The sequence below is a fragment of the Eptesicus fuscus genome, chromosome 2 (genome assembly GCF_027574615.1).
Source record: "Eptesicus fuscus isolate TK198812 chromosome 2, DD_ASM_mEF_20220401, whole genome shotgun sequence".
Classification (NCBI taxonomy): Eukaryota; Metazoa; Chordata; class Mammalia; order Chiroptera; family Vespertilionidae; genus Eptesicus; species Eptesicus fuscus.
In genome coordinates this window covers 69,005,088-69,023,756 of record NC_072474.1, presented here as the reverse complement: position 1 = coordinate 69,023,756, position 18,669 = coordinate 69,005,088, and the positions used below count along the sequence as shown (strand labels likewise).

Genomic DNA, 18,669 nt, shown 5'->3' with positions numbered 1-18,669 from the left:
CAGGTGGCAGGGACACGCCCCTAGCCCAGTGGTCACAACCCAGGGGCTGCATGAGCTGCAGAGATACACCTTTTTAAAAAAATATTTTATTGATTTTTTTTTTACAGAGAAGAGGGGAGAGGGATAGACAGTTGGAAATATCAATGAGAGAGAAACATTGATTAGCTGCCTCCTGCACACTCCCCACTGGGGATGTGCCTCCAACCAAGGTACATGCCCTTAACAGGAATCAAACCTGGGACCCTTCAGTCTGCAGGCCCACTGTCTATCCACTGAGCCAAACCAGTTTGAGAGTAAATACCTTTTCTGACAACTCATTGGTTAAGCTCCCTGTATGCCGCCACTTGCAGTGTTCTTGGTAATTTGGATTATAAGAATCCAAGAAGGTGATCTAAGGTTTTTCCACCACACTCCTGGAGGAAAAAATGAAGGTCCCTTTAGGGGTCCCAGATTGGAGAGACTGTAGGCTGGGCTGAGGGACAACCCCCACCTCCGCCCCCCCCCCCCCATGCACGAATTTCGTGCACCAGGCCTCTAGTTGTAGAATAATATCAGAGCCAAATTTTTTAAACTTAAACTTCTTCTAACGCCACTTCTTCAAAATAGACTCACCCAGGTCGTGGTATTTTGTGGAAGAGCCACACTCAAGGGGCCAAAGAGCCGCATGTGGCTCACGAGCCGCAGTTTGCAGACCACGGCCTTAGGTGATACTGGGTTCCCAGCGCCTACGTGGGGAGCTGACGCAGGCTGGTCCCGTGTCAGACTCATCCTGAATTTCCCTTGACTTCCATGGAAGCATCTAATGTTGGGCTTTTTCTGATTCCCTCGTACTGCTTGCAGGTATGTGTTCACCTCTGAAAGAGAGAGGAACCTTGGTAAATACAGGAAAAAGCTGTTCAAAGCTGCCTGTGGGAGAAGGGGAAACAATACTTGCATCTCATTGATCACATTTACAGGTAGTTTTAAGGGGGAAGGAAACCTGGGTAATTGCTGATGTAAAGCTTTTGAATGAAAGTGACTTCATTGTCCTTAGGAAACACCCATGAGACTATCTTTGTCCTTACCTGGTAGGCACTAAGGAAATTCTGAGGATAAGGGGGCAATTTGGAGGACTTGGAACTTTGCTTTCTTTTTTTATCTGGGTCAGACATTGAGCTTTAAAAAAATGATACACTACTGTATAGTCATTAACTTATTTGAAATGTTTTACTGCTACAGTTCCTGGAGTAGGGGCACTGAGGACCAATGACCCACATTAAAAATCAATGAAAGACTAATGGGAAGCAGGAGGCAACTTAATTAACTTTTCAAAAAATGTCTAAACGCCATTCACTGGTTAAGTATTTAAGTGAACAATATGAACTATAGTAACATTTGCATCCACTTTGGAAAACAGTTTGGAAGTTCCTCAAAAAGTAAAACATAGAGTTACCATACAACCAGGAAATTCTATTCGTAGATGTATACTCAAGGGAAATGAAGACATACATCTATACAGATGTTTGTATGGATGATCACAGCATTATTAACAATGTTTAAAAAGCAGGGAAACCCAAATATCTATTAACTGATGATGGATAAACTAAATGTGGTATACCCATACAATGAAATATTATTGAGCCATGAAAAGGAATGATACAAGCTACAACATAGAGAAATCTTGAAAACATTATTCTAAATGAAAAAAGCCAGACACAAAAGGCCACATATTGTATGATTTCATTTATATGAAATGTCCAGAATAGGCAAATTCATAGAGATGGAAAGTATTGTGGATTGGTGGTTGCTAGGGTCTGGTATAGGGGAAGATGGTAGGGTGACTGCTAATGGAGGTGGGGTCTCCTTTGGGGTGATGAAAATGTTCTGAAATGAGATAGTTGTGATGGTTGCACAACAGTGTAAACATACTAAAAACCACTGAATTGTACAATTAAAAAGGATGAATTTTATGGTATGTGAATTATATTACAATAAAATATGAAGCATGAAGCTTTATTCAGGAAATATATTAAACATTTAAAAATGAAGTATGGGGAAAGAGAAAAAGATAATGGGGAAAGATGGAACAGAAAACACTTGGCACAAGAAAGAAAATAAGAACAAATGAAGAAAAAGGGAGACAGATACCATGATTTTTGATATAATAGAAAATTTTCTTTCACTGTTCTCTGAGGGTCCTTTGGGCTGTAGTCTTCAGATTGTTATGACCTATTTATTATTAACTTTTGAATTTCTAATTCACAAACTGACCATTTTTCCAAGTCTTCTGATTGCTCTTTGCCCTTAAACTCCTCAATTGCTTGGTTTTTATTCCAATAAAATTAATGAACTGAAGATATGACATTTGTCTCGGTTTGCAATATCAGCCAGTGATCAGAGTTGGATATTACATCTAAAAACATGTAAACTCAAGCTGAGACTTCTCTGGATAAAGGATCTCCATTGCCACATTTAATTCCACTATTTACGATCATATTGAGATGCCCAAGAGTTGGCCTTCTGATAAACTTATCAGTCTCCCCCAAATGTTAAAATTTTGTGAGGTGAATAATTCAAGGTCTTGGATATAAATTGGTCTTCACTTATTCTCAAATACCAGGTGGGTAGAAAGCTCAGCTTATTGATGTGAGACCTGGTATGAAATGTGATTATATGTAACTCACTTCTCATAATCAGAAATGTTACTTCATAATGAATGATAGACAATGAGAGTGGTTGGGAAAAGGTTAGTGGAAATTATGGAATCAAACAGTAGACTAGGAGGAGATGTGGGTTATGATGTGACTTAGAAGTCACCACAGAGTCTACCCTCTTCTTCAACCTCTATGGTCAATCAATCACCAAGGCTGCTGATTTCATCTCCTACTATTACTCAGATTTCTTTTACTTTCTTCACCTTTTTTCTTACTCGGTCTCTCTTCAACTCTAGCCTGGTCAATTCTAATAGCTTTGTAACAAATTTTCTACTTTCTAATCTTGCCTCCACCCCCTAAAATTCATCCTTCACATTATGAAAGTGATATTTCTAAAGTCCAAATCATACCATGTTTCTGCCCCATTAGTTATCTGTGTTGAGAGCAGATGACGCTATAAGCAGAGATGCTTATGGTATAAGGACTGGGGTTCCCTTGCAAGGCCATCAGACTTTGCATTACCTGAGCCCAACCTGGGGACCTGGAGATACACCTGCACTGAATGGCCTATCAGTTGACACTATCCAGTAACAACACTTTGTTCACGATATAGGAAAAAAGGAGTATGTGTTTTTTTTAAAGAAGGAAACCAAAACTATCAGCTAATAGATATTTTGCAATAAACACATCACAGAAACACCAAGTCCCAATGTACGTTCCCAGTGCCAGCCCTGGGGGGAAAGGGGGACGTGGAGTCCAGTCAATAAGCACACTTGAGTTTGGTCTCCAGTTCTGGTTCCCTAAGTTTCTGGTCCTGGGTACTTTTTTTCTTTTTTTAAATATATTTTTTATTGATTTCAGAGAGGAAGGGAGAGGGAGAAAGAGAAACATTAATGATAAGAGAGAATCATTGGTTGACTGCCTCCTATATCAACCCACAACTCTGGCATATGCCCTAACTGGGAATGAAAGCGTGACCTCCTGGTTCATAGGTCAATGCTCAACCACTGAGCCATGCCGGCCAGGCTGGTCCTGGGTTCTTTAATGAATTATAGCTGCTACCTCCAGGTCCAGTCCCAGTACCATAAACACAAGAGAAAGCTGTGAAAAAAATTTTTATAGGTAGTTTGAGAATCTCCTCTGAGCTAGTCAACACAGGGAGTTTTGTTTCCAGCCAAACTATCATCATGCTGAGTATTCAATGATGGATTTTTTCTTTTATGTCCTTACTTGAGAAAAATCCGTTTCTACCCTGTGAAATGTCTGTTCATTTCATTATCATCAAAACTCTTCCAGTAGGTTCCTTGGTGCTACACAACAGGCTTGGTGACTTTCTCAACCACAATCTTACAAATGGTTTAGATACTTAGTGCCCAAAGGACCATTCCAAGGATAACAGTAAGGTTTCTTCTAAGTGACAACTGCCCGGTATGTTCTATTGTAAAAGGAATCTGAGCATTGATAAGTGGAAAATGCCTGCCATGGGCACAGGTGGGGAAGAGTCTGTGTATTTGTCCATCCTGGACCACACCTTTTGCTGTCCAGGAACTGACGAGTCACCCCAGTGTACTCAAAGTGGGCACTGAATGGGTGTAGGCAAATTACTGGACTATTACAGACAGGATGTCCAGAGAGGCCCACTCCCTTCCCTCCCATCCCCAGCAGCACAGCTGCATCCCAAGTACACAACACGCCTAACTCTGCATGCCCGGTGGACTGCTCTCAGCTCTGCTAGTCCAAGCTCTGCCTGGGTGACTTCTCATTAGTCTAGCTCAGTGGTCAGCAAACCGCGGCTCCTGAGCCACATGCGGCTCTTTGGCCCCTTGAGTGTGGCTCTTCCACAAAATACCAAGGCCTAGGCGAGTCTATTTTGAAGAAGTGGCGTTAGAAGAAGTTTAAGTTTAAAAAATTTGGCTCTCAAAAGAAATTTCAATTGTTGTACTGTTGATATTTGGCTCTGTTGACTAATGAGTTTGCCGACCACTGGTCTAGCTAACTTGTCATTTTTTTCAGATGATGTGCTAGGTAGAGAGATAAGATTTAGGATTCTTGTCCATGCAAATTATATTTAAGGAATTTTTCTTGGTTGAGTTGTTGATTTACCAGAGAATTCTTAGGGGTTTTGGAGGGATGGGGGTCCTTAGGTTTAAATTAGTGGCTGGGGTTATCTTGGCAATTTCTTAAACATTATGGGATCTGTTCTGCTAATTCCCAGATCTGTGAGGGCCTATGTATGCTAATGGAGAGAGGAAAAGATCAGGTGTCTGCAGAGGAGGGCCTGGCCAAGAACTTGTCACCACGTGACCTCGGCGGACCACTCATTGAACCAAGGTCTCTTAGGTGCACCAGCTGTAAAAAGATGTGGGTTGAATGATCTACTAGCTGCCTCACTGGGACATTGTGGCTACAACAGAACAATGGTGCAGCAGGAGTGGGACAAGAAGTCCTTTTCTTTAAAAGTAAATGCTATAAATTATTTATGGTCATTTTCCTTAATCCAGTTAATTTTTTAAAACCCAGAAGGACGGCTTTTAAAATGAGAGATTTATTTAAGTATAAGGAAATGTCTGCTCAAATACTTTTCAGAAATTACAAGATGATTATTTTGATTTTATCTGTGTTTGTGCATCTTCCTAGTGAAAAGTAAGAGAGAGATTCTTAGGAATAATATCAAGTATCAAATTATCAATTTCTGATAAATAGGTAAAAACAAACAAACAAAACAATGAACCTCTTAGAGGTATTTTGGGGAGGCTCAAACCTCAAATCAGGGACTACATGTATTCATTTGTAGTCCCCTCCATCTCACATTAGCATCTGGCACCTACAGGCACTCACTAAATGTTCATGACTTTGAAAGACAGAGACAAAGGCAGAGTGAATTCTCATTAAGGCACAAGGTTTTATTTCAAAGCCTCCCTCCCTCACTCTAGCCAGTTTGGCTCAATGGATAGAGCATTGGCCTGTGGACCAAAAGGTCCTGGGTTCCTCATGATGAAAGTGATGGTGACACTAGTAAGAATAATCAATGTTTATTGATTACATAGTATGTGTTTTTTAAGCAAATTATATATACATTAATTCATATACATTTCATACCAACCCTATTTTATAGGAAACTGAGGCACAGAGAGGTTAAGTAATGTGCCCAAAGCGATACATAGCCTAACTTGGAACCCAGGTGGTTTGGCTCCTAAGACTTCCCTCTTAACACCATTCCTAGAGGACACCCCTCTGATGAGCTCCAGGTTGTCCCATCTCCATTAGAGTGACATCCAGAAGTGGATCCAGTGCAGTCTGTGGACTGCATTTTTCTACTTAGTAAATTTCTGTTCCTTCCCTGGCTGCCAGCTGCCGGCCAGTGCCTTCCTTCATTCTGCGCTGCCCCCTCGTGGTCAGCACATGTCGTAGCGAGCGATCGAACTCCCGGTCTCACAGTAGAACTCTAGAGGGGACACTTTGCATATTAGCCTTTTACATATATAGATTCACTAACTCTATATATGAAAACTGGCCTAAATTGCTGGAGCCTAAATTCAATATCGTGGAAGAAAGGAATGCCATTCAAGTCAGTAAGACATAATTTGCTTGATTTTTGAGTGTTTATACAGCTATCCTGATAGCTATGTTCCAAAACTTCTAAGCTCACAGCTGAATTCTGTGTAAGCCAGTAGCACTCTGTTTGCACAATAGCTTTCACATTTTAGTGCAGAACATTAATATCATAGAAGGGATGGCACAGTCACTGTGCCCAGTGATGTCCACGATTAATAAGAAGTTGCACATATTGCCAAATTTTCAAATTTTTTAGTTTTAGTTCTTCATAAGCTCTCATTCATTCAATGAGCAATTAAGGGTTCACAGGCCTATTGATAAGTATTGGGAACAGTAAGACACAATCCTCCATCTTAACCATGTGATCAAACTTACCATTATCAATGTGCATTGATAATCAAATCAAATGTCATAATGTGCCTCCTGATATGATGCACTAAGGAGGACATAATGTCACCCTTGTAGTTCTGTGTCAAACTAGTTTAACATGAATCTAATCATGAGGAAACAGACAAATCCAAATTTGGTAGCAATATACAAAACTGTCCTGGACTCTAAAAATTTCAAGATCAATAAAAGAACAAATAAGAAGAAAAGGCAGGGAACTATTGGAGGATAAGAAGATTCTAAAAACACTAGAGGCCTGGTGCACAAAATTCATGCACGGGGTGGGGGGGGTCCCTCAGCCTGGCCCACACCCTCTCCAATCCGGGATGTCTGACTGCCTCTCACAATCCAGGACCACTGGCTCCTAACTGCTCACCTGCCTGCCTGCCTGATCGCCCCTTACCACCTCTGCCTGCCTGATTGCCCCTAACCACCTCTGCCTGCCTGTCTGATTGCCCCTAACTGCTCCCTTACCAGCCTGATTACCCCTAATTGCTCCCCTGCTGGCCTGTTCGCCCCTAACTGCCTTTGCCTCACCCTACACCTGGGCCACAGGCGCAGGTGCAGCTGTTGGCACCTGGGACTGCGGGGCGGGCGGCTTGTCCCTCTCCTGGGCCACAGCCTGGTTGGTCCCCATTCCTTTCTTGTGAGCTAATTTGTGCCTGGCTGGTCCCCATTCCTCTCTCCCCAGTGTTGAGTGTCTGAGCAGTTCAGGCATGAGGGCGCAAGGGTGTGAGGGCGTGACGGCCATTTGCATATTAGCTCTTTATTATATAGGATGATAGTTAAATACAATGAATGAACCTTGATTGAATTCTAGATTTTTTTTAAAGCTATAAATGTCTTTGTTAGGACCAGTGAGAAGTTTGACTATCTACTCTATATTATATTGTCATATGTTATATCACATGTCATATCATATAGACTTTATATTATATTTAATGTTACATTTTTGGAGTATGATAATGATATTATAGTTATATAAGAAAATATCTTTATTTTTGGGAGATACTAAAAAATTAAGAAATAAATGTCATGATGCCTAAAGTTTCCTTTCAAATGGTTCAGTAAAAAATTTTTTATACTATACGGTGTCCCCAAAAAATGTATACATACACTTTGAATAATTATAAAGGCAGTGTTTATTAAAATACATTTCATTTTCAAAATTGAGCTATCAGCTGTTAAAGTGTGCATACATTTTTGGGGATACGCTGTATATTGATAGATATGTTAATATCTATACTGTGTGTGTGTGTGTGTGTGTGTGTGTGTGTGTGTGTGTGTATTATTATTTTATTATTTTCTAGAGTGCTATAGCAAACTACCACAAACTGGGTGGCTTAAAACAATAAAAATGTATTTTCTGACCATTTTGGATGCAAGAAGTGTGAGAGCAGGGTGGTGGCGGGGAAGCCTGCAGGGAAGGATCCTTCCTGCCTCTTCCAGCTCTGGTGGAGGTCAGCAAGCCTCGGCATTCCTTAATTTGCAGCTACACTGCTCCAACCTTTACCTCTGTCTTCACACGATAGTCTTCTCTCTGTGTGTCTTTATCCCTCTTCCTATAAGGACACCAGTTATTGGATTAGGGCCCATCCTAATCCAGCATGACCTCATCTTATCTTGATTATGTCTGCAAAGACCCTATTTCCAATAAGTTCTATTCACAGGTACTGGGTAGACGTCAATTCTCAGGGACACTATTCAGCTGGTGCAGTATATAAAGCTTTTACAGAGGGGAAGGGAGGGGAGGGGAGAGGAGAGAAGAGTGCATAATGTGGCAAATGTTAACAAATTTTGGTGAATAGTGTGTTTATTTTACCATGCTTTCAAATTTTCTAAAGGTTAGAAATATTTCCAAGTAAAATAAAATTTTGGGGAAAATGCTCTGTAAAAAAGGGGTGCGGGCCATTGCCCTTGCCCATAAGGCTGTCTCCATGTTATGAAGGACACAGTGGAAGGACATGCATCATGAAGGTCTCAGAGCACAGGCGCCAGGAACAGAGACAACAGTGCTGACTCAGGGCGGGCAGGTTAGGAAGGTTTGGAGGAGAAGTGACATGCAGCTGAGCAGAGGTTTGAAGGACAGTGTAGAAACCAGCTGCAGGTCTGAGAGTGCACCTGGGCAGCTGCCAGCTAGCCAGCATGGTTGGGGCAAAGGGCATGTGTGTAAAATGGTGGGAGTGGAACCTGGAGAGAGGCAGGAAGCATGTCATCGAGATGGCTGCATCGAGAGAATTGGCTTTGGCCATGAAGGCCAGAGGAGCCAAGGCAGGAGCCAAGGAATAGCCTGAGCGAATTTTGCTTTGGGGACTAGGAATATGGAGAAGCCTGGGGACGATCAGGTGGGAGACTGGTGGAATGAGCCAGATAAGAAAGAAGGGGCATCAGAGGAGGGGAGGGTGTGTGAGAGCTGTGAAGGAGCCCAAATGGGAAAGACTTGGCTGCTGAATGGATGGGCAGATATGGAAGAGGGAAGAACAGGGTGCTTGGGTGCCTGGGTGGTTGGTGCAGCCTGCCCTGCAGGAATACGGGAAGAAGAGCAAACGGGGCTGCAGACGAAGGCTGGTGGAGGGGGAGAGAGGCTGTGCTCAGTTTGGAAGTGCTGACCCTGAAGGGCCAGGTGAGGGCCTCAGTGAGATGGCCTGGGGCCCAGGAAGCAGACCTGGCCTGGTGACTCCTGCATATGTTGGTGTTGAGTGACATCATGGATTTTTAGATTTCCCAGTTAGAGCGTAGCGAGAAGAAGGTAGTTACAAGTAGAAGGCTGGATATAAAATCCTGAAAAGCAGAGCAAAGGAGAAGGCCCAGCAAAGAAGGCCAGGGAGAATTGGACAAAGAGGGCAGGAGCTTGAAAATCTGACATCTGAAAGACAGTGGCCCCCTTTGAACATCATCAACCTGCAGCCACAAGAAGGAACTGAAAGAATGTGGGTGCAAAGGCCTCCGGGAGGACGTCTTGGGTATACTTTACACCAGGGGTGGGGAACCATTTTTCTGCCAAGGGCTATTTGGATATTTATAACATCATTCACGGGCCATAAAACATTATCAACTTTAAAATTGGCCTGCTATATTTGGTCCAACATTTAATTAACTCGCCCCTAACACCTCGGCAGGGCCAGACCCAGCGATTTCGAGGGCCTCACACGGCCCTCAGGCCGGACGTTCCCCACCCCGCACCGTGCAGCACAATGCCTTGGCTGGCACACTCGGAGTCGCTGGCAGGTTATTTTTAACTGCCACCTTGTAAAGTCAATGTTTGTACTTTGACAATTGTCCTGTTCGATGGCTTGTTCTAAATTCTGACCTGGAGTTACTGTACGAGCCGGGGAGTGGTACGTGAGAGAAACCGGGTGAGTGAAATATAATAATCCTACAGCCTTCAGCCTTGCTCTCTGGGACAGAGAAAACAATCGATGTGCATTGTGTCCCACCGCTTGCATCACCTGAGTTGTCAGTGGAATTTATGGAATGGATTGTTCTCTTGGAGTCACCCAATAGCCCTGAACAATGGAACCACACACTCTTAGTTTTATATAAGAGCTAATAAGGAATGTTTCATCCACCTGATCAGAAGCAGGGAGCCATTGCGGATGCCTGCCTGCCTTCTCACTCTTTCTCCTTCTCCTCCTCCTTGTCCTCTCCTTCTCTCTTTAAGGAAGGAAAAAACAGGGAGGGAGGAAGGGAAGGAGGAAGAGAAAAGAAATATAGATCCATTGTGCAGAAGAATGGCATCACAGGTTGGGGGGAAGATAAGTATGAAATATGGGAAATAGGGATGCTCTGGGTTTTCATTTCATAGAATATGTGTTTATTTCTTTGAGTACCCTTCTAGAAAAAAAGGTACTAACGTATGCGGTAACTCCTGCGGGGCCCTACCTTACTCGGACAGTGCGAGTTAGGAGCTGAGAAAGTCCCCTTCTTCAGCCGAAACATCTCCGGGTGCTTTGGTTGCATGTGACACAGTGGAAGAGACTGGTGAACGCAGCCCTGGACGTTCAGAGGCAGTGGTCTCCGAGTCCATTTGGTTTGGTAGCCTGAAAGATGTCTTTACCGTGTCAGCTTCAAACTAAGGCTAGCTCCATGGTTCAGTGTTCGTCTCCAGAGCGAGGCCTGTCCTCAGTGCTGGCTGGCTGGCCCATGACCCACCCCTCTGATCAGGGAAATGTCACGTGCCAGATCGGCTGGGGCTTGGTTTTCCTGAACCATCCCTGCGGCAGCACAGGTGGGCTCACCCGGAGACGCGGGCACCAAGTGCACCGTGAAGGAAGGGTGGAGTAGAGACGGGGGCGCCAACCACAGTGCCCACTGCTATATCTCCTGACAAGTGACTTCAAATTCCTGCATTGAGGGTGAAAACCCCTGTAAGAGGGCTTCAAGCCTCTCATTCTGAAATTTCAGATAAAATTGAAATAGTAACAGTGAATTTACACTAAGATGTGTTGAAGGAGTGAACTTTTTCTATCGCATAAATGTCAACTGAGCTAAAAGGTAATTTTATTTCCCTATAATTGAATTAAATTAACTCATAACCCCTAATTTCTAGTTGGTAATGGAATACTCAGTCTTTCAAATTCAAGATAAATTCAATTAAAACCCAGCCTTTTTTTTTTTTTTGAAAAGTGCTTGTTATTATTTAATGAACCTTCTTCCATGTGACTTCACATTCCCAGGACATAGCCCCCCAGCCCCTCCACAGGCCCTTAATCTTTTCAGCTCTTCTGCTAAAGGATTTGGCCTCCACCATGGCAGTCTGCTCAGGGAGCTTTTCCTTCCCCAGAGCTGTGCTGTAGCCCTAGAGGAACAGAGAAAAGGGTTTATACTGTACCACAGCACATCCCAACTCCCCGGTGGGTATGAGGGAAGATGCCTGCCAACCCTCTCCATCTAGGAGCCAGCTAGGACATGTTCCCGATCTGGGCACTACTGGGGGCACTGATCACCCTCTCTGGTGAATCAAGACCAGGAGGTTCTCTCTGGAGACCCTAACGCACAGGACAGGAGCTGTGTGTGGATGTGACTGCAGTCTCGGGAGCCCAGTCCTTCTTGAGTAAGTTCTTAGCCAGTTTAAGATTCTTCTCCTCCTCCCACTCTTCTTTTTTAATAACCAGAGGAAGATTTTGTCTTCGGGTATGGTGACATAGAAGATGAGATCTTTAACTCTCACACCCATACAAGCTTCGAAGAAGCAGAACATGGAGCTGAGAGGACCAGATTAACAAATGACACTCATATGGAAAGCCCTTCTCACCTTCTGCATCTGCATCCTGCAGTCAGAGATGGTCACATGGGAGGCTGGGTACCGACTGGCTGGTCTGTGGAGGAATATCCTCCTAACCAACCTCTCAGTGGACTCAGATGCATAAAAAGGAGAAACTGCCAAGGAATATACTTGCTTCCCCAAATTGCCCTGGGATACAGTAAGTTACCCTGAGTGACTTCCAATTTTCTAGTACTATTTTCAGTTCATGGTTGGAAGTCCGAGGATGCCTTGTCCTTTGCCATTTTATGTAAGGGACTTGAGCATCTGTGGATTTGGGTATCCCCAGGGGGTCCTGGATCCAATCTCCTGTGGATACTGAGAGAAGACTGTAGTTACATTTTAGAGGAATCATAAGTTGTTCTGTGAGGAAGTTGATGACCCCAATCCCCATGTTATTCAAGAGTCAACTGTATAATAATAGGTGTGCTGTTTGCTAGATTTTGCCATGACTTCAACACCCTCCTACTCAGAACATGCATAGAGTAGAATCTTTTTACAATGTAGCCAATGAGATGGCAGGATTTCCATTAAAACATTAGTCAAATGGCCTTAAGCTCTGAACACCCAATAAAGTGTGGGTTTGGCCTATGTCCTAACACCAGCATCATGGAGAGACTCAGTTATATTCACTCTTCCAATAAAGACAAATATAATTCATCCCGTGGAGAAGTTTGTGAGAATTTCACAACACCATGCAAATAATTTGTACACTACAGTAAAAAGTAGTGGTCAAGAACACAGTTTTTGTAAATCACAGTTTTGGGTTACAAATCTCAGTTCAGTCACTCTCTTAACCCCAGCAAGATACTGAACCCTGTCCATTCTCGAGCTTTCCCTCCAGCATGCTGTGAATGGTGTACACACACGTGTGCCAAGAGATTGGTCCTCTCAGTCCTCAAGGAGGTGCTACGATGGGAAAACGATTTGAAAGATCATCATAACCTGAGCTTCTGCGTTTCTCAGCTACACCTGTGTTTTCCTCATGGGGCCGGTTTAGGGATTAAATGCAGATCTCTCAGTCCAGCACTTAGTAAGCCATAACCCAGTGGCAGTGTGCTCTGTCCATACAGCCCTTGGGCAGCCATCAATTTCACCAGCGCTCGGACAATGTCTCGAAGATAATTACCTCCCACTCCTTTGCAAAGAAAATCCTGAAAGCCCCGAGCAAGGCCATCAAACAAACTGCCTTTCCAGGGAGGCCAGTGATGCTGGCCATTGGAAACAACCCCCATTCTCTCCGCCAGCTTGTTCTGTGAGGCCTGCCTTCTTTTACAGTAAGGAGCTGAAAAGTGTGAACACTTCAATCTCCTGTCCCACGGGGACAAAATAATGTCCTCGAACCTGAGAGCCTGCTGCAGGTCATTTCCAATACACAGGAAGAGTCAGGGCCAAGATGTGCTTTTCCTCAGAAAGCAGGTCTTGATGAGCTATCGTTCTGTTTCATTTTACTTATGGACACCTTGTAATCGTTCACTTCCCTATAAGCCTCTCATTCTGAAATTTGAGATAAAATTGTAATAGTAACAGTGAATTTACACTAAAATGTGTTGAGGGAGTCAACTTTTTCTATCACATAAACGTCAAGTGAGCTAAAAGGTAATTTTATTTCCCTGTAATTGAATTAAATTAACTCATGACCCCCAATTTCTAGTTGGTAATAGAAAACTCAGTCTTTCAAATTCAAGATAAATTCAATTACTTCTGGTTTAAAACCCAGCCTTTTTTTTTTTTTTTTTTTGAAAAGTGCTTGTTATTATTTAATGAACCTTCCTCCATGTGACTTCACATTAGTGTAGGAACATATACATGAGGGTCAGAGAGGTGGCAAGAGTGTCTATAAAAAGCAGAATCATAGTTAAATCATAAATTGAAATGGACACTTACAATACCTACGGGAGGCTTAGTGATGTCCCAGAGAAACCCAAAGGCAGGCGTCACTGGAGTCAGCAGCCACTGTTCCCATCACCCTGAAGCCTGTTTCCAGATTGTTCCCATTAGTCTGCCAGGGGCTGGGCCAGGTTGTTCCCACTAGGCTCTCCGGGGGTAGATGAGTGTGGGCAGAAGACAGAGGGGAAGAGTCTCTGGGCATCACCTTCGAGAACACTGTTGTGGAAAAGCCAAGAATGAGCTCACAACTAGTGCAGAGTGTTTAAAAGCGATGCACCCTGCAAAGGTTTTGTATTTAAAAAACAGTGATAAACATAAAACCACCACCCTCTCATCTTGACCCCATCAGCTGACTGAATGTGAAAAATAACCACATATTACATTCACTTAATTTTTTAAAAAAATCTTTATTGTTGAAAGTATTACAGATGTCCCCTAGTCATTTAATATTTTTTTAAGAGGCGTTCGCACACAATCTGGGAAGCTGTCAACTAAGTGGAAATTCAGGGAGTCTTGCTTTAGCCAAGTTTTATTTTTGTAACTGAAGAACGAACTCCTGTGTCTGGGGTAGTGTCTTAGAGCACAGATGGGAATCTGGAGACTGGGTTTTCATGCCTGCTCTGCAGCTATTTAGTCTAGGTAGAACAAATAACTTCTTGCATAATTTTCCACCTGCGAAATTATCTATATACTAGAGGCCCTGTGCACAGATTCATGTACCGGTGGGGTCCCTCAGCCTGGCCTGCACCCTCTCGCAATCTGGGACCCATCAGGGGATGTCGGACTGCTGGTTTTGGCTCGATCCCTGCAAGCCAGGCTGAGGGACCCCACTGGTGCACGAATGCATGCACCGGACCTCTACTTATAAAGTTAAAGTATCCATGAGTGAAATTCGGAGACCCAGAGGTCCAATAAATGAGATTATGCATGGAAAGATGTGCCCCAATGTGTGGTATGCAACAGGTGCACTGGATAGTGGCCTCTGGTGTGTGTGTGTGTGTGTGTGTAGAGCACAGAGTCCCAGGACTTCCGAGCTAGGTGGAGCCTCAGAGGTTATTCTATCTTCATTATTTGTCTTTGCTTGTCTCCACTGTGATCCATTGTGATTGATTTTACAGATTAAACTCTCATAAAACAATCTTATTTCCTGCATTTCCAGGCTATTGGGGTGGGTGTTACCCTCATTGGAGCTCCCAAGTTCAAACATATGTGATTACTGTGGTCACTTACAACAAGGCAGAGACATTGTTTGTTTAGTTGTCTGTTTCCCGTTGATGGAGAATTCCTTGACATCCAGGGCCTCTCCCTTTTTTGAGCTCTCTATCTACAGGACCTAGCACAATGTCTGATGCAAAACAGAGGCTCAAAAAGTGTTCATCGTGGTCACTGTCAATTAAAACATAAAAAATGTTGTAGCCCAATCCAATTGAATTTAGACTTATTTGGAGAATAGTAAGTTAGCAGAAGAGTGGTTTTGTCATGGAGCCTAGACCTTGATGGGACACCAAAGGACAGCACTTGTCACTGTTATCTGGTACTGCAGGGGTGGTCAGCATCGTTAGACTGCAGTTTCTCATAGCGGTCACAAGAGAAGCACAATCTCTGATGGGCTCTGCCTGTTGTCCTGGGTCTTCGTGGCCTCGAGGCCAGTCCTGGCTTCTCCTCAAGGAGGCTACCCCCGCAGGCTACCCTTCTCAGTCTCCCTAGTCAACTGGCTTCTGGTGGGGTTGGCCGATGTGAGATGGATGGAGGGTGGGAGGAAGACAAAGCCAGGGTACTTCTCTTACCTATTCATCTCAGAGACTGTCTGTGACAGTGGTTGTGTCTTTCCCACAACACCAGATCCTGCCTGCCATGGCCGCACCAGACAGACCCCTGGGTGTGGGAGTCAGTGGCTTTTTGCCGTGGCTTGGGAGTTCACCCACTACCTACATGACTAATTCCCTGTGTTACATTTCTTCTGTTTTCAAGACTTAGAGCAATTTCTGTCTAATATAATGTTAAGAGACTATTCAGGCTCTGGAAACTGTATGATTCAGATCCTGCCTCTAATATTTATTAGCTGTATGACCGGAAACGAGTGGGGTTTTATTTGTTTGTGAGTTTGTTCTTATAACCTCATTATGTCTCAATGTCCTCATTGTTCAAATGTGAATAATAATAGTAGCTACATCATAGTGTTTTGTGAAGCTTGACAAAATAGTAGCTACATCATAGTGTTTTGTGAATGCTTTATATCTATTAAGTCTATAATGACTTAATAGATATAAAGCATTTCATATAGTGCCTAGCTCACAACAAGCCCTAAAAACTATTAGCTATTATCATGATTACTAGTGGCCCAGTGCATGAAATTCGTGCATGGTGGGGGATGGGCGGGGGGTGGTATCTCTCAGCCCGGCCTGCACCCTCTCCAATCTGGGACCCCTCAAAGGATGTCCTACTGCTGGTTTACAGGGATCGGACCTAAACCAGCAGTCAGACATCCCTCTCGCAATCTGGGACTGCTGGCTCCTAACTGCTCACCTGCCTGCCTGCCTGATTGTCCCTAACCACTCTGCCTGCCGGCCTGCTCACCCCCAACTGCCCCCCGCCACCAGCTGCTCACCCCCAAATGCCCCCCCCGGCCAGCCTGATCACCCCCAACTGCTCCTAGTGCCAGCGTGCTTGCCCCCAACTGCCCCCCCTGCCGGCCTGCTTGCCCCCAACTGCCCCCCTGCTAGCCTGCTCACCCCAAACTGCCCACCCCGCTGTCCTGATCACCCCCAACTGACCCCCACTGACGGCATGCTCGCCCCCAACTGTCCCCCTTCCTGGTCTGCTCACCCCCAACTGCCCCCCCAGGCAGCCTGATCACCCCCAATAGGCCCCCTCACTGGCCTGATCACCCACAACTGCCATCCCATCCTGGCTTGATCACCCACAACTGCCCTCCCCTCTTGGCCTCTAACTGCCTCTACCTCGGCCCCACCACCATGGCTTTGTCCAGAATAATGTCCAGAAGGTCTCCTGGAGGGTCTCCCAGTCTAATTAGCATATTACCCTTTAATTAGTATAGATAGAGGCCTGGAGCATGGGTGGGGGCCAGCTGGTTTGCCCTGAAGGGTGTCCTGGATCAGGGTGGGGGTCCCCTTGGGGCATGGGGCAGCCTGGGCAAGGGGCCTGTGGTGGTTTGCAGGCTGGCCACGCCCTCATGGGGTGAGGGTCCCCGCTGGGGGGGGGGGGGTGTTGCCAGCCTGGGTGAGGGGCTGAGGGCTGTTTTCAAGCTGTCCACACCCCCCAGTGGGGACTCTTACTCCATGGGGGCATGGCCAGCCTGGGTAAGGGGCTGAGGGCCATTTTCAGGCTGGCCACACCCCCTTCAGGGTGGGGGGTCCCGATGGGGTGCCTGGCCAGCCTGGGTAAGGGGCTGAGGGTCGTTTTCAGACTGGCCACGCACCCCAGTGACCCAGGCTCCCAGCCACTCCTTCATCGGCAGCCAGGGCGGGCAGAAAGCTTGGCTTCCTCTGTTGCCGGGGGCAACCCAAGCCTCCTGCTCACTCCAGCTCCATGGCTGCCACCATCTTTGTTGGGTTAATTTGCATACTCACTCCTGATTGGCTGGTGGGCATAGCGGAGGGATGGTCAATTTACATGTTTCTCTTTTATTAGTGTAGATTGTTGCTTGAATAGTGAGGGAAGTATATGTTTTCAGCTCCTAATACAATACCTGGCATACAGTAGATGCTCAATAGATATTGGCCAAGTCAATGAATGAATCAGCTAAATAGATAAACAAATACATGAATTTACCAAGCAAATGATGAGGGATGGGAAGAAGGGCATTCCAGACACTGGGCAAAGCATAGTGGTTGGACACAACAAGCCTGATTGGTTTGAATATATGTGTTCATCTCTGATGAGTGTGGTTCATGTGATGGTTTCCCCTCTGAACTCACCTCTGGCTGCAGGGACCAAGTCAAGCTTCCAGCCTGCAGAGTTAAACTGTCTCCTTCCCCTTTCCAAAGGTCCTTCTTCTCAAAGTCAATAAAAAACCTTCAAGGTAGGCAGTCCTGAGTGGGATGTGGTAGGGAGAGTAATGCTGCCAGATTTAGCAAATAAAAATACTAGACCTTGAATTGAATTTGAATTTCAGATAAATAAATAATGTCCAGACATTAAGATAATTATTTTCAAGTCTGTGAACACACAGCTCATCACCCATTAGCATTTTTTTTCTAAATGGAGAGATTGGCCTTTAATATGACACAGACTCCACTGTCCTTGTTTCATTTTCCTCCTTGGGGACCATGGAAAAGATTTACTCTCTGGCTCAAGTTTTACAAAATTCAAGAGCCCTTCTAGCAACTGGCCAAGAGCTTTCCAGGTAATCCCCCTTCTCCCCAGACCCTCCTGGTCCTGCCTGGGTCTGAACACAGACAGCATTTCCTGTTTCTAATTCATGTTTGGTACTTAAATATGTTATTTGCATTGCTAGTTATCTTACTTCTTTATAGACCTTGCAATTCCGACTAGATTGCAAGGGGGTAAAAAACAAATGTTCTATCTACTGAGCCCAGCACAGAGCAGGTGCTCAGTACATCGGTTTATTTATAAACCAGTGAAATGAACATTTCCATTGGATGTTGCCAGCCACCTGTAAATGTGTTGCCCGTGGACTTTGTGCTTAAACTGAGCCTCAATTCCAATTCCTCCCCATATTCTATGTTGGACTTTGGGCCAAGTTTCCTCACATTTCTTGTCTGTAAAATACGGATAATACTAATTGACCTCTCAGGATTGTTATTCAGATTATGCTGATTAACTTTAGACTACTTAGCAACTGGGAAACATTCCTGACTGGAAGTTACAGTTATACTGGAGGCCATGAATAGGACTTCAGGGGCTGTACAATAATGTCCTGACCACCATTCCATTTCCAAACTTCAACTGTAGGAAGTA

General features: G+C 44.5%; 1 protein-coding gene and 1 non-coding gene across 2 annotated transcripts in view; one reads left to right on the top strand and one right to left on the bottom strand.

Annotated features, from left to right (window-relative positions):
- SHROOM3 (shroom family member 3) overlaps positions 1–18,669 on the top strand; it is a 292,517-nt gene that overhangs the window by 66,550 nt on the left and 207,298 nt on the right. The gene's annotated exons all lie outside the window — the stretch shown is intronic.
- Positions 11,482–11,611, bottom strand: LOC114232294 (small nucleolar RNA SNORA3/SNORA45 family). Its single transcript, XR_003618330.2, has one exon. It is a non-coding gene; the product is annotated as a small nucleolar RNA SNORA3/SNORA45 family (small nucleolar RNA).